We start from the raw sequence: 27,974 nt of genomic DNA on the forward strand, positions 1-27,974 counted from the left end.
CAAAAAAGTGGCCGATAATACTAGGGACAGAGAAATTATCAACCCCTTGAAAAACATCTTTCTAAGGTAATTCAACAATATGTGTGTTCAGTTATGTGTATATACTGAAAACTTGAAAAAAACACTCTCACAAAAAAAATTATTTTCATTTTGTATTAAGAAAAACTGAGGATTTATAAGTCCTAGAAAAGAAAGGGCCATGTTCTTCCACTGCATATGCTCAAAAAATACAGGAGGAAATAATGTGTGAACTGATTACAGTTAAGAACCCAATCAAACACTGACTATCACAATAAACTAAAGGCTTTGGCTTTTTAAATACATTCTGAAAACATGTCTTTGGTACCTAGTAAAATAAGATTGTGTTGATACTTAAGGATTTTTTAATCAAGCAAATTTTTTAATTTCATAGTGTGACCAACAAAGTAATTACTTCTTATCCTAAAGTCAGGTAAGGTACAGAATGATTGAAAACATCATTGTTAAAAAAGGATAAATATATTTAGGGGTAGATAATTATTTTTATCTCTGTGCATAAGAGCTTTCTAATTTCTACTCTGAATATGCTTCTATGTTATTTACACACATGAAACACCAACCCATAATTTTCTTCAGTGTGCTACTAAAATGGGAAGAAAGCAAAAAGCATTCAAGCTTTTAAATAAGAGTTAAATGCCACAACTTTATACAAACTGCTAAACCTGTAGAAGAGAACAAAAACTACCATCAAATTGTTATTAAAGAACACAGAATGAGGATGGATTAAAGATGGCAGCATGAGAGGAGAGATAGAGGCTTCCTCCTAAAACTGGATACAATTAGAAAATTTAATTGGCAAAACTAATCCGGAGAGAGCAACAGGAAAGAGGACGCATCAGACTGCACACACCTGGAGAAAAGAGCAGACCTCAGCGAACGGGGTAACATACCGGAGCTGTGGCTCCCGGGACCCGAGCCCCCACCTACCCCAGCTCACCGGCGGGAGGAACAGAAATGGAGCAGGGAGGGAGTGAAAGGCCTGGGCCTGCTGAATACCTAGCTCTGGAGATCTGCTCTGGGAGCACAAACCTACATCTCATGGTGCTTTCATAAGACTTGCATGACTACGGGGTTGGAAAGTTAATACAGGCAGAGTTCCTGGGGAGAGTGAGATTTCGGCTGCTTGAGGAAAGCAGGGATCCATATACGGCTGCTCTGGGACAAAAACTTATACCTGTGTGACAGGACCACTGGCTCAGACAGTGGAGACAGTCACAGCAGCCAGGAAGCAGGGAACAGCTCTTTCCTACCCCCAGGCACCAGAACCAATCCCCTGAGAACCCTGAAATTGCTTCAGAGGCTGAGCAGCTCCAGAATAGAGCTTCTGGACACCAGAGGGTGCCATATACAAATATGAAATGCCAAAGAAACCTGATCCAGAGTAAAATTGTTAATACAACTCCCAAGAAAGATTTAAATGATATGGACCTCGTGACTTTTTCTGAAAGGGAGTTCAAAATAAAAACCATCAACATTCTAATGGAGGTACGGAAAGACATCCAAGAACTCACAAATGAATTCAGGTCAGAGATCCAATCATTGAAGAGCACAATGGAGGGAATTAAAAGCAGATTGGACACGGTGGAGGAGACGATAAATGAAATAAAAACTAGAGAAGAGGAATAAAAAAAGAAGTTGAGGTACAGAGAGAAAAAAGGCTCTCTAAGAATGAAAGAATATTGAGAGAACTGTGTGACCAATCCAAATGGAACAATATTCGCATTATAGGGATACCAGAAGAAGAAGAGAGAGAGAAAGAGATAGAAAGTGTCTTTGAGAGGCGGAGCCAACATGGCGGCGTGAGTAGGCCAGTGGGAATCTCCTCCCAAAAACATATATACTTTTGAAAATACAACAAACACAACTGGCCCTAAAAGAGAGACCAGAAGACGCATTACAGTGGCCAGACTGCAGCTACACCAGCGAGAACCCAGCGACTGGTGAAAGGGGTGAGATACAAGCCCCGGCCCGGCGGGACCCGAGCGCCCCTCCCTCCAGCTCCCGGCGGGAGAACAATAGGCAGAGCGGGAGGGAGACGGAGCCCAGGACTGCCGAACACCCAGCCCCAGCCATCCGGGCCAGAGCGCAGACACAGTACATGCCCAGGGGGCCCTGGATACTGGGGGAACACGGAGTATGACCTCTGAGCGGGTGCCGAAGCTGATGCCCCTGTGACAAAGAAAAGCAGGGACTTTTTGAAAGTCTTAAAGGGACAGGGACATAACAGCTTGACGGAAACAACCCAGGTCACAGTACAGCAGCTGGAAATTACAGGGAAAACCGGGTGCACTAACCCCCTGGGCAACAGCTCTGAGACCCCTCACGGAGGCATACAGTCAAGCAGCCCCCCCATCCATCACCCCACCGGGCGCTGCGAAAGCAGAGAAGCAGCCTGAGACAAAATCCGCCCACAGAAAGGGAAATTTCTCCCTTCCGGCCAGGCAAGACACAAAGACCCACTCTACACGCAATTACCCAACACAAGCCACTAGGGGTCGTAGTTGCCCCAGTAAAGAAAGGCCAGTAGCAAGTGAAAATTTTGGCCCTCCCAGCTGACAGTCAATAGCACCTGTCAACATGAAAAGGCAAAAAAATATGATCCAGACAAGACTAACCCAGACAGCTTCAGCATCTGCTACATCTTCCCCTGAGAAGGAATCTGGGGAGATAGATTTAGCCAGTCTACCTGAAAAAGAATTCAAAACAAAAGTCATAACCATGCTGATGGACTTGCAGAAAAATATGCAAGAACTAAGGAAGGAGAATTCAGAAATAAAACAAGCTCTGGAAGGACTTCAAAACAGAATGGACGAGATGCAAGAGACCATTAATGGACTAGAAAACAGAGAACAGGAACGCAGAGAAGCTGATGCAGAGAGAGATAAAAGGATCTCCAGGAATGAAAGAATTTTAAGAGAGCTGAGTGATCAATCTAAAAGGAATAATATAAGAATCATAGGCATTCCAGAAGAAGTAGAGAGAGAAAAGGGGATAGAAAATGTCTTTGAAGAAATAATTGCTGAAAATTTCCCCAAACTAGGGGAAGAAATGGCCTCTCAGACCACAGAGGTACACAGAACTCCCAAAACAAGGGATCCAAGGAGGGCAACACCAAGACACATAATAATTAAAATGGCAAAGATCAAAGACAAGGACAAAGTATTACAAGCAGCCAGAGAGAAAAAAAAGGTTACCTACAAAGGAAAACCCATCAGGCTATCATCAGACTTCTCAACAGAAACCCTACAGGCCAGAAGAGAATGGTATGATATACTTAATGCAATGAAACAGAAGGGCCTCGAACCAAGACTACTGTATCCAGCACGAATATCATTTAAATATGAAGGAGGGATTAAACAATTCCCAGACAAGCAAAAGTTGAGGGAATTTGCCTCCCACAAACCACCTCTACAGGGCATCCTACAGGGACTGCTCTAGATAGGAGCACTCCTAAAAAGAGCACACAACAAAACACCCAACATATGAAGAAGGGAGGAGGAGGAATAAGAAGGGAGAGAAATAAAGAATCATCAGATTGTGTTTATAATAGCTCAACAAGCGAGTTAAGTTAGACAGTAAGACAGTAAAGAAGCTAACCCTAAACCTTTGGTAACCACAAACTTAAAGCCTGCAATGGCAATAAATTCATACCTTTCAATAATCACCCTAAATGTAAATGGACGAATGCACCAATCAAAAGACACAGAGTAATAGAATGGATAAAAAAGCAAGATCCATCCATATGCTGCTTACAAGAGACTCACCTCAAACCCAAAGACGCGCACAGACTTAAAGTCAAGGGATGGAAAAAGATATTTCAAGCAAACAACAGAGAGAAGAAAGCAGGTGTTGCAATTCTGGTATCAGACAAAACAGACTTCAAAATAAAGAAAGTAACAAAAGACAAAGAAGGACATTACATAATGATAAAGGGCTCAGTCCATCAAGAGGATATAACCATTATAAATATATATGCACCCAATACAGGAGCACCAAAATACCTGAAACAAATATTAACAGAACTAAAGGAGGAAATAGAATGCAATGCATTCATTCTAGGAGACTTCAACACACCACTCACTCCAAAGGACAGATCCACCAGACAGAAAATAAGTAAGGACACAGAGGCACTGAACAACACACTAGAACAGATGGACCTAATAGACATCTACAGAACTCTACATCCAAAAGCAACAGGATACACGTTCTTCTCAAGTGCACATGGAACATTCTCCAGAATAGACCACATACTAGGACACAAAAAGAGCCTCAGTAAATTCCAAAAGATTGAAATCCTACCAACCAACTTTTCAGACCACAAAGGCATTAAACTAGAAATAAACTGTTCAAAGAAAGCAAAAAGGCTCACAAACACATGGAGGCTAAACAACACGCTCCTAAATAATCAATGGATCAATGACCAAACCAAAATGGAGATCCAGCAATATATGGAAACAAATGACAACAACAACACTAAGCCCCAACTTCTGTGGGACGCAGCAAAAGCAGTCTTAAGAGGAAAGTATATAGCACTCCAAGCATATTTAAAAAAGGAAGAGCAATCCCAAATGAATGGTCTAATGTCACAACTATCAAAATTGGAAAAAGAAGAACAAATGAGGCCTAAGGTCAGCAGAAGGAGGGACATAATAAAGATCAGAGAAGAAATAAATAAAATTGAGAAGAATAAAAAAATAGCAAAAATCAATGAAACCAAGAACTGGTTCTTCGAGAAAATAAACAAAATAGATAAGCCTCTAGCCAGACTTATTAAGAGGAAAAGAGAGTCAACACAAATCAACAGTATCAGAAATGAGAAAGGAAAAATCACAACAGATCCCGCAGAAATACAAAGAATTATTAGAGACTACTATGAAAACCTATATGCTAACAAGCTGGGAAACCTAGGAGAAATGGACAACTTCCTAGAAAAATACAACCTTCCAAGACTGACCCAAAAAGAAACAGAAAATCTAAACAGACCAATTACCAGCAACGAAATTGAAGCGGTAATCAAAAAACTACCAAAGAACAAAACCCCCGGGCCAGATGGATTTACCTCGGAATTTTATCAGACATACAGGGAAGACATAATACCCATTCTCCTTAAAGTTTTCCAAGAAATAGAAGAGGAGGGGATACTCCCAAACTCATTCTATGAAGCTAACATCACCCTAATACCAAAACCAGGCAAAGACACCACCAAAAAAGAAAACTACAGACCAATATCCCTGATGAACGTAGACACAAAAATACTCAACAAAATTTTAGCAAACCGAATTCAAAAATACATCAAAACCATCGTACACCATGACCAAGTGGGATTCATCCCAGGGATGCAAGGATGGCACAACATTCGAAAGTCCATCAATATCATCCACCACATCAACAAAAAGAAAGACAAAAACCACAGGGACATAACAGCTTGACGGAAACAACCCAGGTCACAGTACAGCAGCTGGAAATTACAGGGAAAACCGGGTGCACTAACCCCCTGGGCAACAGCTCTGAGACCCCTCACGGAGGCAAACAGTCAAGCAGCCCCCCCATCCATTACCCCACCGGGCGCTGCGAAAGCAGAGAAGCAGCCTGAGACAAATTCCGCCCACAGAAAGGGAAATTTCTCCCTTCCGGCCAGGCAAGACACAAAGACCCAGTCTACACGCAATTACCCAACACAAGCCACTAGGGGTCGCAGTTGTCCCAGTAAAGAAAGGCGAGTAGAAAGTGAAAATTTTGGCCCTCCCAGCTGACAGTCAATAGCACCTGTCAACATGAAAAGGCAAAAAAATATGATCCAGACAAGACTAACCCAGACAGCTTCGGCATCTGCTACATCTTCCCCTGAGAAGGAATCTGGGGAGATAGATTTAGCCAGTCTTCCTGAAAAAGAATTCAAAACAAAAGTCATAACCATGCTGATGGACTTGCAGAAAAATATCCAAGAACTAAGGAAGGAGAATTCAGAAATAAAACAAGCTCTGGAAGGACTTCAAAACAGAATGGACGAGACGCAAGAGACCATTAATGGACTAGAAAACAGAGAACAGGAACACAGAGAAGCTGATGCAGAGAGAGAGAAAAGGATCTCCAGGAATGAAAGAACTTTAAGAGAGCAGAGTGACCAATTGAAAAGGAACAATATAAGAATCATAGGTATTCCAGAAGAAGTAGAGAGAGAAAAGGGGATAGAAAATGTCTTTGAAGAAATAATTGCTGAAAATTTCCCCAAACTAGGGGAAGAAATGGCCTCTCAGACCACAGAGGTACACAGAACTCCCATGACAAGGGATCCAAGGAGGGCAACACCAAGACACATAATAATTAAAATGGCAAAGATCAAAGACAAGGACAAAGTATTACAGGCAGCCAGAGAGAAAAAAAAGGTTACCTACAAAGGAAAACCCATGAGGCTATCATCAGACTTCTCAACAGAAACCCTACAGGCCAGAAGAGAATGGCATGATATACTTAATGCAATGAAACAGAAGGGCCTCGAACCAAGACTACTGTATCCAGCACGAATATCATTTAAATATGAAGGAGGGATTAAACAATTCCCAGACAAGCAAAAGTTGAGGGAATTTGCCTCCCACAAACCACCTCTACAGGGCATCCTACAGGGACTGCTCTAGATGTGAGCACTCCTAAAAAGAGCACACAACAAAACACCCAACATATGAAGAAGGGAGGAGGAGGAATAAGAAGGGAGAGAAAAAAAGAATCATCAGATTGTGTTTATAATAGCTCAACAAGTGACTTAAGTTAGACAGTAAGATAGTAAAGAAGCTAACACTAAACCTTTGGTAATCACAAACTTAAAGCCTGCAATGGCAATAAATTCATACCTTTCAATAATCACCCTAAATGTAAATGGACTGAATGCACCAATCAAAAGACACAGAGTAATAGAATGGATAAAAAAGCAAGATCCATCCATATGCTGCTTACAAGAGACTCACCTCAAACCCAAAGACGCCCACAGACTTAAAAGTCAAGGGATGGAAAAAGATATTTCAAGCAAACAACAGAGAGAAGAAAGCAGGTGTTGCAATTCTGGTATCAGACAAAACAGACTTCAAAATAAAGAAAGTAACAAAAGACAAAGAAGGACATTACATAATGATAAAGGGCTCAGTCCATCAAGAGGATATAACCATTATAAATATATATGCACCCAATACAGGAGCACCAACATACCTGAAACAAATATTAATAGAACTAAAGGAGGAAATAGAATGCAGTGCATTCATTCTAGGAGACTTCAACACACCACTCACTCCAAAGGACAGATCCACCAGACAGAAAATAAGTAAGGACACAGAGGCACTGAACAACACACTAGAACAGATGGACCTAATAGACATCTATAGAACTATACATCCAAAAGCAACAGGATACACATTCTTCTCAAGTGCACATGGAACATTCTCCAGAATAGACCACATACTAGGACACAAAAAGAGCCACAGTAAATTCCAAAAGATTGAAACCCTACCAACCAACTTTTCAGACCACAAAGGCATTAAACTAGAAATAAACTGTTCAAAGAAAGCAAAAAGGCTCACAAACACATGGAGGCTAAACAACACGCTCCTAAATAATCAATAGATCAATGACCAAATCAAAATGGAGATCCAGCAATATATGGAAACAAATGACAACAACAACACTAAGCCCCAACTTCTGTGGGACACAGCAAAAGCAGTCTTAAGAGGAAAGTATATAGCAATCCAAGCATATTTAAAAAAGGAAGAGCAATCCCAAATGAATGGTCTAATGTCACAACTATCGAAATTGGAAAAAGAAGAACAAATGAGGCCTAAGGTCAGCAGAAGGAGGGACATAATAAAGATCAGAGAAGAAATAAATAAAATTGAGAAGAATAAAAAAATAGCAAAAATCAATGAAACCAAGAGCTGGTTCTTCGAGAAAATAAACAAAATAGATAAGCCTCTAGCCAGACTTATTAAGAGGAAAAGAGAGTCAACACAAATCAACAGTATCAGAAATGAGAAAGGAAAAATCACGACGGACCCCACAGAAATACAAAGAATTATTAGAGACTACTATGAAAACCTATATGCTAACAAGCTGGGAAACCTAGGAGAAATGGACAACTTCCTAGAAAAATACAACCTTCCAAGACTGACCCAAAAAGAAACAGAAAATCTAAACAGACCAATTACCAGCAATGAAATTGAAGCGGTAATCAAAAAACTACCAAAGAACAAAACCCCCGGGAAAGATGGATTTACCTCGGAATTTTATCAGACATACAGGGAAGACATAATACCCATTCTCCTTAAAGTTTTCCAAGAAATAGAAGAGGAGGGGATACTCCCAAACTCATTCTATGAAGCTAACATCACCCTAATACCAAAACCAGGCAAAGACACTACCAAAAAAGAAAACTACAGACCAATATCCCTGATGAACGTAGACGCAAAAATACTCAACAAAATTTTAGCAAACCGAATTCAAAAATAGATCAAAACCATCGTACACCATGACCAAGTGGGATTCATCCCAGGGATGCAAGGATGGTACAACATTCGAAAGTCCATCAATATCATCCACCACATCAACAAAAAGAAAGACAAAAACCACATGATCATCTCCATAGATGCTGAAAAAGCATTTGACAAAGTTCAACATCCATTCATGATAAAAACTCTCAGCAAAATGGGAATAGAGGGCAAGTACCTCAACATAATAAAGGCCATCTATGAAAAACCCACAGCCAACATTATACTGAATAGCGAGAAGCTGAAAGCATTTCCGCTGAGATCGGGAACTAGACAGGGATGCCCACTCTCCCCACTGTTATTTAACATAGTACTGGAGGTCCTAGCCACGGCAATCAGACAAAACAAAAAAATACAAGGAATCCAGATTGGCAAAGAAGAAGTCAAACTGTCACTATTTGCAGATGACATGATACTGTACATAAAAAACCCTGAAGACTCCACCCCAGAACTACTAGAACTGATATCGGAATACAGCAAAGTTGCAGGATACAAAATCAACACACAGAAATCTGTGGCTTTCCTATATACCAACAATGAACCAACAGAAAGAGAAATCAGGAAAACAACTCCATTCACAATTGCATCAGAAAAAATAAAATACCTAGGAATAAACCTAACCAAAGAAGTGAAAGACTTATATTCTGAAAACTACAAGTCACTCTTAAAAGAAATTAAAGGGGACACTAACAGATGGAAACGCATCCCATGCTCATGGCTAGGAAGAATTAATATCGTCAAAATGGCCATCCTGCCCAAAGCAATATACAGATTTGATGCAATCCCTATGAAACTACCAGCAACATTCTTCAATGAACTGGAACAAATATTTCAAAAATTCATATGGAAACACCAAAGACCCGAATAGCCAAAGCAATCCTGAGAAAGAAGAATAAAGTAGGGGGGATCTCACTCCCCAACTTCAAGCTCTATTATAAAGCCATAGTAATCAAGACAATTTGGTACTGGCACAAGAACAGAGCCACAGACCAATGGAACAGACTAGACAATCCAGACATTAACCCAGACATATATGGTCAATTAATATTTGATAAAGGAGCCATGGACATACAATGGCGAAATGACAGTCTCTTCAACAGATGGTGCTGGCAAAACTGGACAGCTACATGTAGGAGAATGAAACTGGACCATTGTCTAACCCCATATACAAAAGTAAACTCAAAATGGATCAAAGACCTGAATGTAAGTCATGAAACCATTAAACTCTTGGAAGAAAACATAGGCACAAACCTTTTAGACATAAACATGAGTGACCTCTTCTTGAACATATCTCCCCAGGCAAGGAAAACAACAGCAAAAATGAACAAGTGGGACTATATTAAGCTGAAAAGCTTCTGTACAGCAAAAGACACCATCAACAGAACAAAAAGGAACCCTACAGTATGGGAGAATATCTTTGAAAATGACACATCCGATAAAGGCTTGACGTCCAGAATATATAAAGAGCTCACACGCCTCAACAAACAAAAAACAAATGACCCAATTAAAAAATGGGCAAAGGAACTGAACAGACGGTTCTCCAAAAAAGAAATACAGATGGCCAACAGACACATGAAAAAATGCTCCACATCGCTAATTATGAGAGAAATGCAAATTAAAACTACAATGAGGTATCACCTGACACCAGGAAGGATGGCTGCCATCCAAAAGACAAACAACAACAAATGTTGGCGAGGCTGTGGAGAAAGGGGAACCCTCCTACACTGCTGGTGGGAATGTAAACTTATTCAACCATTGTGGAAAGCAGTATGGAGGTACATCAAAATGCTCAAAACAGACATACCATTTGACCCAGGAATTGCACTCCTAGGAATTTACCCTAAGAATGCAGCAATCAAGTATGAGAAAGATCAGTGCACCCCTATGTTTATCGCAGCACTATTTACAATAGCCAAGAATTGGAAGCAACCTAAATGTCCATCGATAGATGAATGGATAAAGAAGATGTGGTACATATACACAATGGAATACTACTCAGCCATAAGAAAAGGGCAAATCCTACCATTTGCAGCAACATGGATGGAGCTGGAGGGTATTATGCTCAGTGAAACAAGCCAAGCAGAGAAAGAGAAATACCAAATGATTTCACTCATCTGTGGAATATAAGAACAAAGGAAAAACTGAAGGAACAAAACAGCAACAGAATCACAGAACTCAAGAATGGACTAACAGGTACCAAAGGGAAAGGGACTGGGGAGGATGGGTGGGTAGGGAGGGATAAGGGGGGGCAGAAAAAGAGGGGTATTAAGATTAGCATCCATAGCGGGGTGGGAGAAAGGGGAGGGCTGTACAACACAGAGAAGACAAGTAGTGATTCTACAACAGTTTGCTACGCTGATGGACAGTGACTGTAAAGGAGTATATAGGGGGGACCTGGTATAGGGGAGAGCCTAGTAAACAAAGTATTCGTCATGTAAGTGTAGATTAATGATTTAAAAAAAAAAAAAAAAAAGCAGTTCCTATGTGGTGACCTCTAATGAGTTCTACACAATGATATAAAGGGCATATAAAAGTGTAGGCAAAGGGTCTGTTTGTGTTTATACAGAGGATCAAAGCCTAATTTGGCTACCCCGAAAATGAACTAAGATACGATATGAAAAAGAACTTCCAACATCAGCACTCTCGGGAAGACTCATGACAGAAGATGATCAGCAAAAAAAAAAAAACTCCAACAAAGATCCACGCACTGTCACAGGTGTAGATGCACTCATCCCACCAGTTCCTGGACTTGCCATGGGAATGATGAAGGAGATATCTAAGCTGGCCTGTGCATACAGTAAAACAAAAATTGGACTGGATCTATACTGTTGGAACTCAACCAAGAATTAGGAGAAGTGCAAATTGTAGCACTCCAAAATCTTACAACCACAGACTATTTATCGTTAAAAGAACATATGGGATATGAACAGTCCCCAGGAATGGGTTGTTCTAGTTTATCTGAATTCTCTCAGACTGTTTAAGTTCAGTCGGACAATATCCACCATATCATAGATAAGTTTTCACAAATGCCTAAGGTGCCTAACTGGTTTTCTTGGTTTCACTGGAGATGGCTGGTAATTACAGGTATGCTTTGGTTAGGTAACTATATTCCTATTATGTTAATGTGTGTGCACAATTTAATTAGTAGTTTAAAACCTATCCATGCTGAAGTTACTCTACAAGAAGATATGTCAAAGAAATAATCAATCTTCCCAGGTTTTCTTCTGCCTGCTACTTCTATAGCTTTTCTTCTTCCTACCTAATCACAACCTTTAAATAGAACTCGTGCCACATGTCGAATTTACCAAGTATCATAATTCTTCCAAGTGTTAAAGACACCTCAAGACAAATGCTGGGCATAGAAGCCACAGGACATAAATATGCAAAGAAGTAAAAAGCTAACCTTTTCAAACAATAAGGCTTCTCTCTCACTTACCAACTTAACATTTCCCTGTATGGCCCCGGAAGATGACTGGTTAGCCAGAGACGGTTAAGATTCCTCAAGGGAGGAACAACCTAAGACAGGCACAGTCGCAGGGGGCCATCTGGTGAGAAAATGGGGAGCAGCAGAGGTGAGGCTTAGAACCTCCCCCCTCATGTTCTGAGAGAAATCTTCAGCATACATGGATGTTTATTGCCCTCGTCTAGCTCGGATTAACACATAGTCTACAGGCACACACCTGATCATCTACATTTGCTCTCTTACAACACTAAACTCTGTTTTCTACCTTTATCTCGTATCTACCTACCACTTCAGCATTTTATTAAAAGTAATAATAATAGAGAAATGTGGTATCCATATATAAATCAAGTTTAAAAATCAAATGAATATTCATATTTGAACTGTGTATAGTTCATAATGCATGAACAAAACCGAAAGCTTCTGTGATGACTGCCCTTGCACTGTTCACCATGTAACTTATTCACTATGTAAGAATTTGTACTCCATGTAAGAATTTGTTCGTTATGCATCAGAAGATTGGAGACTGACGAAAATTAGGCTTGGGGTGGATTAATGATTGTGCATTGAGTATTGACCCCCCTATACAGAAATTTATTGTGGTTAACAACTATTTGATCAATAAATATGAGAGATGCCCTCACAAAAAAAAAATATATATATATATATATATATATATATATATATATATATATATATTTATATATAAAAACACTTCCAATTGTAAAATAAATAAGTAACCGGGATGTAATGTATAGCATAAGGAATATAGTCAAAATATTGTAACAATTTGGTATGGTGATACCTGGTACCTAGAATTATCATGTATTTAGAATTATCATGTATATAAATGTTGAATCACTGTGTTGTACACCTGAAACTAATGTAATGCAATACTGTTGTCAACTACCCTTAAATAAAAAAAATAAAAAAAAAAAGTGTCTTTGAGGACGTAGTTGCTGAAAACTTCCCCAATCTGGGGAAGGAGATACTCTCTAGGACCATGGAGATCCACAGATCTCCCAACACAAGGGACCCAAGGAAGACAACAGCAAGACACATAGTAATTAAAATGGGAAAGATCAAGGATAAGGACACACTGCTAAAAGCAGCCAGAGACAGAAATGAGATCACATACAAAGGAAAGCCCATCAGGCTAACATCAGACTTCTCAGCAGAAACCTAACAGGCCAGAAGGGAGTGGAATGATGTATTTAATGCCATGAAGCAGAAGGGCCTGGAATCAAGATTACTTTATCTGGTAAGATTATCATTTAAATTTGAAGAAGGGATTCAACAATTTCCTGATAAGCAAAAGCTCAGAGAATTTACATCCCACAAACCATCCCTACAGTCTATTTTGGAGGGACTGCTATACATGGAAGTGTTCCTAAGTTTGAATAGCTATCACCAGAGGTAATAAAACCACAGTAAAGAAAGTAGAACAGATAATTACTAAACAAATGCAAAATTAAATTAACTATCCCCAAAGTCAATAAAGGGATAGACAAAAAGTACAGAATTTGATACCTAATATATAAAGAAAGAAGGAGGAAAAAAAAGGAGGAGAAATAGAAAAGAACCTTTAGATTGTGTTTGTAACAGTATACTGAGTTAAGTTACACTCTTAGATACTAAGGAAAGTAACCTGGAACCTTTGATAACCACAAATCTAAAGCCTGAAATGGCAATAAGTACATACCTATCGATAATCTCCCTAAATGTAAACGGACTGAATGCACCAATCAAAAGACATAGAGTCACTGAACGGATAAAAAAACAAGACCCATCTAAATGCTGCTTACAAGAGACTGACCTCAAACCCAAAGAGATGCACAGACTAAAAGTCAAGGGATGGAAAAACATATTTCATGCAAACAATAGGGAGAAAAAAGCAGGTGTTGCAGTATTACTATCAGACAAAATAGACTTCAAAACAAAGAAAGTAACAAGAGATAAAGAAGGACACTACATAATGATAAAGGGCTCAGTCCAATAAGAGGATATAATCATTATAAATATACATGCACCCAACACAGGAGCACCAGCATATGTGAAACAAATACTAACAGAACTAAAGGAGGAAATAGAATGTAATGCATTCATTTTAGGAGACTTCAACACACCATTCACTCCAAAGGACAGATCCACCAGAAAGAAAATAAGGACATTGAGGCACTGAACAACACACTAGAACAGATGGACCTAATAGACATCTATAGAACTCTACACCCAAAAGCAACAGGATACACATTCTTCTCAAGTGCACATGGAACACTCTCCAGAATAGACGAAACAGTAGGCCACAAAAAGAGCCTCAGAAAATTCAAAAACATTGAAATTCTACCAGCCAACTTTTCAGACCACAAAGGTATAAGACTAGAAATAAATTGTACAAACAAAGCAAAAAGGCTCACAAACACATGGAGGCTTAACAACACGCTCCTAAATAGTCAATGAATCAATGACCAAATTAAAATGGAGATCCAGCAGTATATGGAAATAAATGACAACAACAACACAAAGCCTGAACTTCTGTGGGGTGCAGCGAAAGCAGGCTTAAAAGGAAAGTATATAGCAATCTAGGCATATTTAAAGAAGGAAGAACAATCCCAAATGAATAGTCTAAAGGCACAATTATTGAAAATGGAAAAAGAAGAACAAATGAGGCCTAAAATCAGTAGAAGGAGGGACATAATAAAGATCAGAGAAGAAAGAAACAAAATTGAGAAGAATAAAACAATAGAAAAAAATCAATGAAACCAAGAGCTGGTTCTTTGAGAAAATAAACAAAATAGATAAGCCTCTAGCCACACTTTTTAAGAGAAAAAGAGAATCAACACACATCAACAGAATCAGAAACGAGAAAGAAAACATCACGATGAACCGAAGAGAAATACAAATAATTATTAGAGACTACTATGAAAACCTATATGCTAAGAAGTTGGAAAACCTAGAAGAAATGGACAACTTCCTAGAAAAATACAACCTTCCAAGACTGATCAAGGAAGAAACAGAAATTCTAAACAAACCAATTACCAGCAAAGAAATTGAAGTGCTAATCAAAAAGTTACCCAAGAAAAGAAACTCCAGTCCAGATGGACTTACCTCGGCATTTAATCAGACATACAGAGAAGACATAATACCCATTCTCCTTAAAGTTTACCAAAAAATAGAAGAGGAGGGAATACTCCCAAACTCATTCTATGAAGCCAACATCACCCTAATACCAAAACCAGGCAAAGACCCCACCAAAAAAGAAAATTACAGACCAATACAATATCCCTGATGACTGTAGATGCAAAAAAACTCAAAATATCAGCAAACCGAATTCAAGAATACATCAAACAATCATACACCATGACCAAGTGGGATTCATCCCAGGGATGCAAGGATGGTAAAACATCCAAAAATCCATCAACATCATCCACCACATAAACAAAAATAAGGACAAAAACCACAAGATCATCTCCATAGATGCTGAAAAAGCATTCGACAAAATTCAACATCCATTCATGATAAAAACTCTCAACAAAGTGGGTATAGAGGGCAGGTACCTTAACATTATAATGGCCATGTATGATAAACCCACCGCCAACATCATACTGAAAAGTGAAAAGCTGAAAGCCTTTGCTCTGAGATCAGGAACAAGACAGGGATGCCCACTCTCCCCACTGTTATTCAACATAGTAGTGGAGGTCTTAGCCACGGCAATTAGACAAAACAAAGAAATACAAGGAATTCAGATTGGTAAAGAAGAAGTTAAACTGTCACTATTTGCAGATGACATAATACTGTACATTAAAAACCCTAAAGACTCCACCCCAGAACTACTAGAACTGATATCGGAATACAGCAAAGTTGCAGGATACAAAATTAACACACAGAAATCTGTAGCGTTCCTATACACTAACAATGAACTAATAGAAAGAGAAATAAGGAAAACAATCCCATTCCCAATTGCATCAAAAAGAATAAAATACTTCGGAATAAACCTTACCAAGGAAGTGAAAGACCTATACCCTGAAAACTATAAGACACTCTTAAGAGAAATTAAAGCGGATACTAACAAATGGAAACTCATCCCATGCTCTTGGCTAGGAAGAATTAATATCGTCAAAATGGCCATCCTGCCCAAAACAATCTGCAGATTCAATGCAATCCCTATCAAATTATCAACAGCATTCTTCAATGAACTGGAACAAATAGTTCTAAAATTCATATGGAAACACCAAAGACCCCCAAATAGCCAAAGAAATCCTGAGAAGCAAGAATAACATGGGGGGGTTCTCGCTCCCTAACTTCAAACTCTACTACAAAGCCACAATAATCAAGACAGTTTGGTACTGGCACAAGAACAGAGCCACAGACCAGTGGAACAGAATAGAGACCCCAGATATTAACCCAAACATATATGGTCAATTAATATATGATAAAGGAGCCATGGACATACAATGGGGAAATGACAGCCTCTTCAACAGATGGTGCTGGCAAAACTGGACAGCTACATGTAAGAGAATGAAACTGGATCACTGTCTAACCCCATACACAAAAGTAAATTTGAAATGGATCAAAGGCCTGAATATAAGTGATGAAACCATAAAACTCTTAGAAAAAAACATAGGCAAAAATCTCTTGGACATAAACATGAGTGACTTCTTTATGATCATATCTCCCCAGGCAAGGGAAACAAAAGCAAAAATGCACAAGTGGGACTATATCAAGCTGAAAAGCTTCTGTACAGCAAAGCACACCATCAGTAGAACAAAAGGTACCCTACAGTATGGGAGAATATATTCATAAATGACAGATCTGATAAAGGGTTGACATCCAAAATATATAAAGAGGTCACACACCTCAACAAACAAAAAGCAAATAATCCAATTAAAAAATGGGCAGAGGAGCTGAACAGACAGTTCTCCAAAGAAGAAATTCAGATGGCCAACAGACACATGAAAAGATTCTCCACATCACTTGTTATCAGAGAAATGCAAATTAAAACCACATTGAGTTATCATCTCACACCAGTAAGGATCACCACCATCCAAAAGACAAACAACCACTAATGTTGGTGAGGTTGCAGAGAAAGGGGAACCCTCCTACACTGCTGGTGGGAATGTAAATTAGTTCAACCATTGTGGAAAGCAGTATGGAGGTTCCTCAAAAGCCCAAAATAGAAATACAGTTTGACCCAGGAATTCCACTTCTAGGAATTTACCCTAAGAATGCAGCAGCCCAGTTTGAGAAAGACAGATGCACAACCTATGTTCATCGCAGCACTATTTACAACAGCCAAGAAATGGAAGCAACCTAAGTGTCCATCAGTAGATGAATGGATAAAGAAGATGTGGTACATATACACAATGGAATATTACTCAGCCATAAGAAAAAAACAGATCCTACCATTTGCAACAACATGGATGGAGCTAGAGGGTACTATGCTCAGTGAAATAAGCCAGGCAGAGAAAGACAAGTACCAAATGATTTCACTCATATGTGGAGTATAAGAACAAAGAAAAACTGAAGGAACAAAACAGCAGCAGAATCACAGAACCCAAGAATGGACTAACGGTTACCAAAGGGAAAGGGACTGGGCAGGAGGGGTGGGAAGGGAGGGATAAAGGCAGGGAAAAAGAAAGGTGGCCTTATGATTAGCAGGTATAATGTGGGGGGTGCATAGGGAGGGATGTGCAACACAGAGAAGACAAGCAGTGAGTCTACAGCATCTTACTATGCTGATGGATAGTGACTGTAACGGGGTTTGTGGGGGAGGACTTTGTGAAGGGGGGAGTCTAGTAACCATAATGTTCTTCATGTAATTGTAGATTAGTGATAATAAAATAAATTTAAAAAAGAATGAATAAAAAAAAAACACAGAATGAATTCAGATATATTTCTCTACCTATGTATATAATAACTTTGACTCCTTTGCATTTCAAAGTAATTCAGCTTTTGTGGGAAGTGTAGAAATGAGTGATAAATCCAGTAACAATTCCATTTGTAACAGCAGTACAGCACTGATTGTCTTTATAGACTCAATACATTCCAGGGCAGAGCCTCTGATACTTTACTACACATTCAAATAGTGTGACATCTTGTTAAAAGCAAGTTCTTATTCCATGGTAGTGGGTGGAGCCAGAGAACTCTGCATGTCTAATAGGAGCTCAGGGATACTGCTCAACTGTGAACCACACTCTGGGCACCAAGGTTCTAGAGAGATCTCCCCTAAGACAGTTGCTCAAGTGTTCTAGTAAATTTAAATTGTTTTCTTTCTGACTATGAACATTATGATATGGCAATTTTTGTGTCAGAATAGGAGCTATCAATCTCAGATTCACTTTGAGCCTGGAAACAGGCAAACGGTAAGAATTCTAGGTATGTCTCAGCCCAAATACAAAAGATGACCCATCCTATGGTGAATCTCAGCACACAGATGTTGTCTCAAACAGAGATGCCAGTGCTCATTTGGTCACGTGAGTAAATATTTTTGCTCCCAAAGGAAATCTGCAGACAGAGGACAGACTTGCCAAAGAAATTAGGGCTTCAGTAATTAGGAAACCACAAGCCACTACTCATCTTGCATCAGTCGGAGATGAATAGGAACACTTGCAAAAGTATTTCACCATTAGCCTGTTTTGTGAAAGAGAGCCACAGGGGGGGAAAAACAGGAATTTTTAAATTCCTTTATTACCCAATACAATTATGTGTTTCAGCTTAAACGAATGCTGGCACTGTTTAGCAGGATTCCTTCATTCTGCAAGGGTAAAATGAGAAGCAGAACAAATAGACTGTCTATGTTAGCCTTTCCCTGTGTATGTAAGAGAGACATCTCTGTTTGCAAAATGGCATTAAAACCCGCCTGCCTGATACAGTTCTGATTCACTATTGTCTCTAAAATGGTAGCTAAAACAAAAACAAACCTCAGCCCCCAAACCACATCAATACCTCCCTCCTCTTGAAAGCACCATTTTTTCATATTCAGCTCCCACAGTGGCCTTTTCATCACCTTGCTGGTTCCAAATTTTATTTTTCCTTCATATACCATAATGTTAAAAAACAAACAAAACATTCACACATAGACTTATATGTATACATAATGGGAACATACAAACCAAAAAGCTGTCTCAGTTCATATTCAAATAACTCCTCTGGGAGATAGTCCTTAATTTGTAGTAAGAAAACACTTTCTAGAATATGGTGAGAATAGAACACAAATAAAGCATAAATATGTCCTGTGACAATTGTTTGGTTTTTTTTCCTGCAAAATGAAGAAGTGTAAAGCAAAATTTCCAATCAACCTCAAATACATACCATCTGGATGCCAAAATAAAATGGTGCTTCCCATGTGATCATGGTTCAGAGGAACTTTAAGTAGGAACTTTCCACATCAGTAAGTCACAGAGCACAACTGGTCACTCCTTAGTAAAAATCTCCATTAGATGCCGGCTAACCATTTGATTAACATTAAGATCACTGTCCTGACTGTCCTTCATGGCAAGGGGGGAAAAGGCAGGGATGAGGGTTTAGCAAAATCCCTTCCAATTACTCTCCCCTAACCACTCAAACCAGTACACCCAGATACAGTCATCAAGGCTTTTCCTTTTTCCAACTGGCATAAATGGTACATCTTTCTCTCCTTGTGTCCATGTTAATTAATTCCCTATACTTCCCAAAGTAGTGAGGTGGTCCTTCCCAAGGCCTTACTTGTTTGTGACAAACATAGCTGCTTATACCAAGAATCTTCAAGGTTAACACTACAAGAAAAGAAGTCATTGAAAATATGAGAAAGGGCAGAAATAGGATCAATTATTTGCTCTGGGTAAGCAATGACAAATTTAGGCCTGTGGGCTGATTAAAAAAAAATAACTGCACTTACCCTCAACATCTTAGAATTTTGACACTTTACAAAATACAACCAAAATTTCTTTACCAGCTGTTAACTTAAAGCCCAACTCTGGGGATATATATTAAATATAGGTCAAAAAGTTATTTTTAAAAATTCTTTATAAAGTACTGGAGGTCCTAGCCACAGCAATTAGACAAAACAAAGAAATACAAGGAATCCAAATTGGTAAAGAAGAAGTCAAACTATCACTATTTGCAGATGACATGATATTGGACATAAAAAACCCTAAAGACTCCACTCCAAATTCAGGAAAGTTGCAGGATACAAAATTCAGCAAAGTTGCAGGACACAATATTAATACACAGAAATCTGTGGCTTTCCTATACACCAATGATGAACTAGCAGAAAGAAAAATCAGAAAAACAATTCCATTCACAACTGCATCAAAAAGAATAAAATACCTAGGAATAAACCTAACTAAGGAAATGAAAAACCTGTACCCTGAAAACTACAAGACACTCTTAAGAGAAATTAAAGAGCAAACTAACAAATGTAAATTCATTCCATGCTCTTGGATAGGAAAAATTAATATTGTCAAAATGGCCATCCTGCCTAAAGCAACCTACAGATTCAATGCAATCCCTATCAAAATACCAACAGCATTCTTCAACGAACTGGAACAAATTGTTCCAAAATTCATATGGAACCACCAAAGATCCCAAAAAGCCAAAGCAATCCTGAGAAGGAAGAATAAAGTGGGGGGGGATCTCACTCCCCAACTTCAAGCTCTACTACAAAACCACAGTAATCAAGAGAAGTTGGTACTGGCACAAAAACAGACCCACAGACCAGTGGAACAGAATAGAGACTCCAGACATTAACCCAAACATATATGATCAATTAATATATGATAAAGGAGTCATGGACATACAGTGGGGAAATGACAGCCTCTTCAACAGTTGGTGTTGGCAAAACTGGACAGCTACATGTAAGAGAATGAAACTGGATCATTTTCTAACCCCATACACAAAAGTAAATTCGAAATGGAACAAAGACCTGAATGTAAGTCATGAAACATAAAACTCTTAGAAAAAAACATAGGCAAATATCTCTTGGACATAAACATGAGTGATTTCTTCATGATCATATCTCCCCGGGAAAGGGAAACAAAAGCAAAAATGAACAAGTGGGACTATATCAAGCTGAAAAGCTTCTGTACAGCAAAGGACACCATCAATAGAACAAAAAAGGCATCCTACAGTATGGGAGAATATATTCATAAATGGCAGATCCAATAAAGGGTTGACATCCAAAATATAAAAGAGCTCACACATGTCAACAAAAAAAAAGCAAATAATCCAATTAAAAAATGGGCAGAGGAGCTGAACAATCTTCCAAAGAAGAAATTCAGATGGCCAACAGACACATGAAAAGATGCTCCACATTGCTAGTCATCAGAGAAATGCAAATTAAAACCACAAAGAGATATCACCTCACACCAGTTATGGATCGTCACCATCGAAAAGACAAACAACAACAAATGTTGGTGAGGTTGTGGAGAAATGGGAACCCTCCTACACTGCTGGTGGGAATGTAAATTAGTTCAACCATTGTGGAAAGCAGTATGGAGGTTCCTCAAAAAGCTCAAAATAGAAATACCATTTGACCCAGGAATTCCACTTCTAGGAATTTACCCTAAGAATGCAGCAGCCCAGTTTGAAAAAGACAGATGCACCCCTATGTTTATCGCTGCACTGTTTACAATAGCCAAGATATGGAAGCAACCTAAGTGTCCATCAGTATATGAATGGATAAAGAAGATGTGGTACATATACACAATGAAATATTATTCAGCCATAAGAAGAAAAAAAATCCTACCATTTGCAACAACATGGATGGAGCTAGAGGATATTATGCTCAGTGAAATAAGCCAGGCAGAGAAAGACAAGTACCAAATGATTTCACTTGTATGTGGAGTATAAGAACAAAGAAAAAACTGAAGGAATGAAATAGCAGCATAATCACAGAACCCAAGAATGGACTAACAGTTACCAAAGGGAAAGGGACTGGGGAGGATGGGTGGGAAGGGAGGGATAAGGGAGTGTGGGAGAGAAAGGGGGCATTATGATTAGCATGTATAATGTGGGGGGAGGCAAGGGGAGGGCTGTACAACACAGAGAAGACAAGTAGTGATTCTACAGCATCTTACTACACTGATGGACAGTGACTGTAATGGGGTTTGTGGGGGGGACTTGATGAAGGGGGGAATCTAGTAAACATAATGTTCCTCATGTAATTGTAAATTAATGATAAAAAAAAACTAGGAAAAAAATTCTTTATAAGTCATATGTACAAATATGCAGTTTTATAGTCACATATTAGCACCATGCATAGGAGTACAAATGAACAAAGAAGTCAACAAAAAATTATTTAACTACAAATATAATTCAATTCTTTTTGAGTTAATAGAAGGCAACTATGATCTATTTAAATCTAAATATTAACATTTTCAAATAAATTTTAAAAGACAAATGTACACTTCTTTACCTATTAAAAACTAGCACTGCATTTTCCAAAAGATTTTTTATGACAGTTTTTACCTTTATAAATTGCAATTATAAATTTATGTAATATACATCTGGAACTCTGTGAAGACTGAATTTTAGATAGTGATTCTTCACCAGAAGAATGATAATAGCAGCTAACACTTATGGAGAATGTCCGGGTACTGGGCAAGCAGTAACAAACACAACTTTTTTCATTTAATCTTCACTAAGACCTGATGAATATGTATATTTTTACCTCATTTAATAGATAAAAATCCCCTCAAATAGAAAGAACTCAGCCCAAGTCTGACACCAACCTCTAAATTTATTAATTCTCTTACATATTTTTTAATTAATTCTTTAAAGACAACTCAATTTACTAAACCAACACAGATTACAAATATTCTAGTAAATATAATTTCCTTAAATTTGCAGCTATTCTTCCAACCTGAATAAACACCATACCTTGTAGCTCTTTGAAACATTATGAATAAATTTTGTCAAAAGTATTATGCTAAGATAATTTTTGAGTATAATTAATCTCTAATTCTATGTATGATAGCTTCACTCATTAACTGAAACAAGCTATTTAAATAATAATGAATGACATGAGTGACACACAGAGCACTTACTGTACCCACTATCCTGAACATTATAGTACTGGGACAAGATTTATGAACAAGGCAGAGGATAGAATAGTACCCTCAGGGAACTTCAAAGTGTTTCTTGGAGGATTTTGTTTTCATTGAGGAATACTTGAGAAATTTAGAAATTCACTCTCAACATTTTAACAGAGTTGTGCTATGAAGTGCTGACCCAGACATGGTTGGGAAGACCCCAGTTCCCCACCACGACCATAGGACTAACTTCTCCAGGACGAAGGACCTCAATGGAGAAACCTAAGCACCCTTGTAAGCAGGTTACCATTTCCCAAACTCTCCCTGAAACACAAATAAGAGCTAAGGTTTGGTTTCAAAGGACTTCCTGGCTGTGACTCAGGCTGCTAAAAAGTCAGAATAAAAAGAAAGTCAAGACCTTAACCAAGCAAGTCAGTAATGACAGGAGGCGCTGTCAGTAAACTTAAAAACAAGATTTGCCACAAATAAGCTATGATACAGCTAATTCACTCAGGAAAAACAGAGAGCTGGCTCTTTGTGTGTGTTTTACACCATAATATATTCACCAAGAAAAATAATATTCCAAGACACATCTTAATAACACAGGAAATTGTCTATACCTGATAAGGTCACTGCTTTCAGACGTAAAATTTCTTGAGACTAAATTGGTCCAGAAGGACGCCAGGATACACATTCTAGAGCTAAATTTAAAAAAATAAAAGAAGTCCATTTTCCAAGAATGAAAAGCACACCTTAACATTGTGAGCACCAAGGGTCTATGTGACCTTGAAATCTTGAGTAAGCACCATGTATAGAGGCCAGTTTTTACACTGGTGAAAAGGAACTGATGAGGCAAGTTCAGTAGTTCTCAAATCCTCCCCCCATGGAACACTAGTGTTGCACAAATTAAAACTATGGTCTTCTGTAGCTAAAATCAAATAATAGACATCTGTTTGTAAAGGTCATTCCCATAATTTTTTTCTTGTACTTCTGGGCCTTGAAACCACTTGTCTACTATGAGCAAGCAGAAACTGATTGCTAACAGAAAAGAGTAAATTTGTTTTTGTGTTTTCCAATTTCATGTCTTAAGGGTTAGAATTCTAAGTTGCATATAAACTAGTTATATTTATTGCTAGTAAAATTATTCCTGGTACAAATGATAGAATAAAATTTACCAGGTTTCCATGTTCCACCACACACACACACACAAAATCTTCCTGGTGATACATGATCAGATTTAATTACTGACATCTAAAAAGTGGCCCTGGGTAGAGAGGAGACAGCAACAATGGAGGTGATACTTATGTCCTCCTCACTCATACCACTTCCCAAGACATGGAAGATTCTATCTAGATCTCCAGGTTCTGGGGCCAGTGCAATGTCACATCATTCCCACCATTCTGTGTGCCTGCAGCTATCCTTCTCTGTCACCCTATATACTCTATGACTATCTAGGAATAAAAAATTAGAGGAGAACGTCCATCAATTTAGATAAGTCCAATTTTCTCATTGATCCCAGCACCACAATGCTGATGTTAAACTGTTGTCAGGAGAGTTTGGGCAAGCTCTTCAGGTGTCTAATCAAAATGATGTCATGTGCCTTGGAAGCTAGGTTTATAATACTAAATGACAGTCTGTATGTAGCCCAGATAACAATAAGAAACTATCCTAATATCAGACAAGGACTAGAAAAACTGCCATGGGAAGGATATGAAGTCATGTCATCTACCTTGACCCTCAGGTATAAAAAGAATTATCAGTAAAAAGTCATTATCAAACCTAGCCAAGTAACATGGAATTCTCAAGCCCAGGACTAAATAGCCTATATCAGTCATAGCTCTCCAGTGAAAGAGAACCAACTGTACATACACAGGGTGTGTGTATGTGTGTGTAAAGAAATTTATTATAAGGAATTAGTTCACATAATCACGGAGGCTGAGAAGTCCCAAGATCTGCAGTCAGAAAGCTGAAAACCTAAAGAGCCAATGGTATACTTCCACTCCAAAAGCCTGAGGTTCAAGACCAGCTTCAGTTTGAGTACACAAGTAGGAAAAGACTGCTGTCCCAGCTCAAGGAATTCAGGCAGGAGGAGGGTCATCCTTTTTATTCTATTCAGGCCTTCCATTGATGGGAGGAGGCCCACAACATTAGGGAGCACAATCTCCTTTACTCAGTATACATATTCAAATGTTAATCTCATGCAGAAACCTCCTCAGAGATGCACCTAGAAAAACGTTTGATCAAATCTCTTCCTCTACATTAAACCAAGGCAAATCCCCCATTTCTAATTCACTCACTATGGCCCACTTTTTGGCCCATGTTTCTGCCAATCAACCAACCAAACTGTTAGAATGCTTTCTAACTCCCAAGCTGCAATATTAAATAGAGGCTTTAAAATAAATATGCTTAACAAAAAAAATCAAATTTGTAATACAAGAATAGGACAATATGAAATAAAAACAGGCAGTCCAGAAAAAAAACATGAGAATTCCAGAAATAAAAATACAGTCATTAAAGTTAAAACCTCAAAGATGGGTCAAACAGTTGACAAAGGTAAAATAATAATTATTATTATTAGCAAATTGGAAGAAGTCATCCACAATGATTCATAAAGAAATAGAAAGTCAGAATATACCTAAGACAAGAAATGGGAGGAGAGGATCAAAGATGGCGGCGTGAGAGGAGAAACAGAGGCTTCCTCCTAAAACTGGATACAATTAGAATATATAGTTGGTGCAATGAATCCTGAGAGAGCAACAGGAAAGAGGATGGCACCAGACTGCATACACCTGGAGAAAAGAGCAGACCTCACGGAACAGGGTAACATATCAAAGCTGTGGCTAGGTGGGACCCAAGACCTTCCCCCACCCGAGCACACCGATGGGAGGAAGAGAAATGGAGCAGGGAGGGAGTGGAAGCCTGGGACTGCTGAATACCTAACTCCAGAGATCTGCTCTGGGAGTGCAAACCTACATTTCACGGTGCTTTCATGATACTCGCATGACTACTGGGTTGGAAAGTTAATACAGGCAAAATTCCTAGAGAGACTGAGATTCCAGCTGCTTGTAGAAAGCAGGGATCCATATCCAGCTGCTCTGGGACAAAAGCTTATACCTGTGTGCTCGGCCCACTGGTGAAGGCAGTGGAGACAGGCACAGCAGCCGGGAAGCAGGGAACAGCTCTTTCCTCCCCCCAGGCACCAATACCACTCCCCTGTGATTGCAGACATTGCTTCAGGGGCTGAGCAGCTCCAGAGTAGAGCTTCTGGACACTAGAGGGCGCCATATACAAACATGAAACGCCAAAGGAACCTGGTCCAGAGTAAAATTAATGTAACTCCAGAGAAAGATTTAAATGACATGGACCTTACAACTCTTCCAGAAAGGGAGTTCAAAATAAAAATCATCAACATGCGAATGGAGGTATAGAAAGATATCCAATAACTCAGGAATGAATTCAGGAAGGAGATACAAACACTGAAGAGCACAATGGAGGGTATTAAAAGTAGGTGGGATAGGGTGAGGAGACGAAAAATGAAATAGAAACTAGAGAAGAGGAATACAAAGAAGATGAGGCACGGAGAGACAAAAGGATCTATAAGAATGAAAAAATATTGAGAGAACTGTGTGACCAATCCAAATGGAACAATATTCGCATTAGAGGGATACCAGAAGAAGAAGAGAGAGAAAAAGGGATAGAAAGTGTCTTTGAGGAGGTAGTTGCTGAAAACTTCGCCAGTCTAGGGAAGGAGATAGTCTCTGAGGCCATGGAGTCCCACACATCTCCCAACACAAGGGACCCAAGGAAGACAACAGCAAGACACATAGTAATTAAAATGGGAAAGATCAAGGATAAGGACAGACTATTAAAAGCAGCCAGAGAGAGAAATAAGATCACATACAAAGGAAAGCCCCTCAGGCTAACATCAGACTTCTCAGCAGAAACCTTACAGGCCAGAGGGAGTGGCATGATGTATTTAATGCAATGAAGCAGAAGGGCCTGGAACCAAGATTACTTTATCCGGTAATATTATCATTTAAATTTGAAGGAGGGATTAAACAATTAACAGAAAAGCAAAAGCTGAGAGAATTTACCTCCCACAAACCATCTCTAGAGTCTATTTTGGAGGGACTGCTATAGATGGAAGGGTTCCTAAGGTTTAATAACTGTCACCAGAGGAAATAAAACCACAGTGAAGAAAGTAGAACAGCTAATTACTAAGTAAATACAAAATTAAATCAACTATAACCAAAGTCAATCAAGGGATAGACAAAGAATACAGAATATGATACCTAATATATAAAGAATGGAGGAGGAAGAAAAAGGAGAAAAAAAAGAAAAGAACCTTTAGATTGGGTTGGTAACAGCATATTAAGTGAGTTACATTAGACTCTTAGAGAGTAAGGAAATTAACCTTGAACTTTTGGTAACCAAAAATCTGAAGGCTGCAATGGCAATAACTACTTACCTATCGATAATCACCCTAAATGTAAATGGACTGAATGCACCAATCAAAACACACAGAGTCACTGAATGGATAAAAAAAACAAGACCCATCTATATGCTGCCTGCAAGAGACTCACTTTAAACCCAAAGATATACACAGACTAAAAGTGAAGGGATGGAAAAAGATATTTCATGCAACTAACAGAGAGAAAAAAGCAAGAGTTGCAATACTTGTATCAGACAAAATAGACTTTTAAAGAAAGAATATCACAAGAGACAATGAAGGACATTACATAATGATAAAGGGGTCAATCCAACAAGAAGATATAACCATTATAAATATCTATGCCCCCAACACAGGAGCACCCACAAATAGGAAACAAAGACTAACAGAATTGACAGGGGAAATAGAAGGCAATGCATTCATTCTAGGAGACTTCAACACTCCACTCACTATGAAGGACAGATTAACCAGACAGAAGATAAGTAAGG

The 27,974-nt window shown here is 38.7% G+C and overlaps 1 protein-coding gene across 2 annotated transcripts in view; it reads right to left on the reverse strand.

Moving 5' to 3' along the window:
* The window catches only part of GMDS (GDP-mannose 4,6-dehydratase), a 775,818-nt gene that overhangs the window by 591,335 nt on the left and 156,509 nt on the right, over positions 1-27,974 (reverse strand). The window lies entirely within an intron of this gene.

The sequence above is a fragment of the Manis pentadactyla genome, chromosome 16, assembly GCF_030020395.1.
Source record: "Manis pentadactyla isolate mManPen7 chromosome 16, mManPen7.hap1, whole genome shotgun sequence".
Classification (NCBI taxonomy): Eukaryota; Metazoa; Chordata; class Mammalia; order Pholidota; family Manidae; genus Manis; species Manis pentadactyla.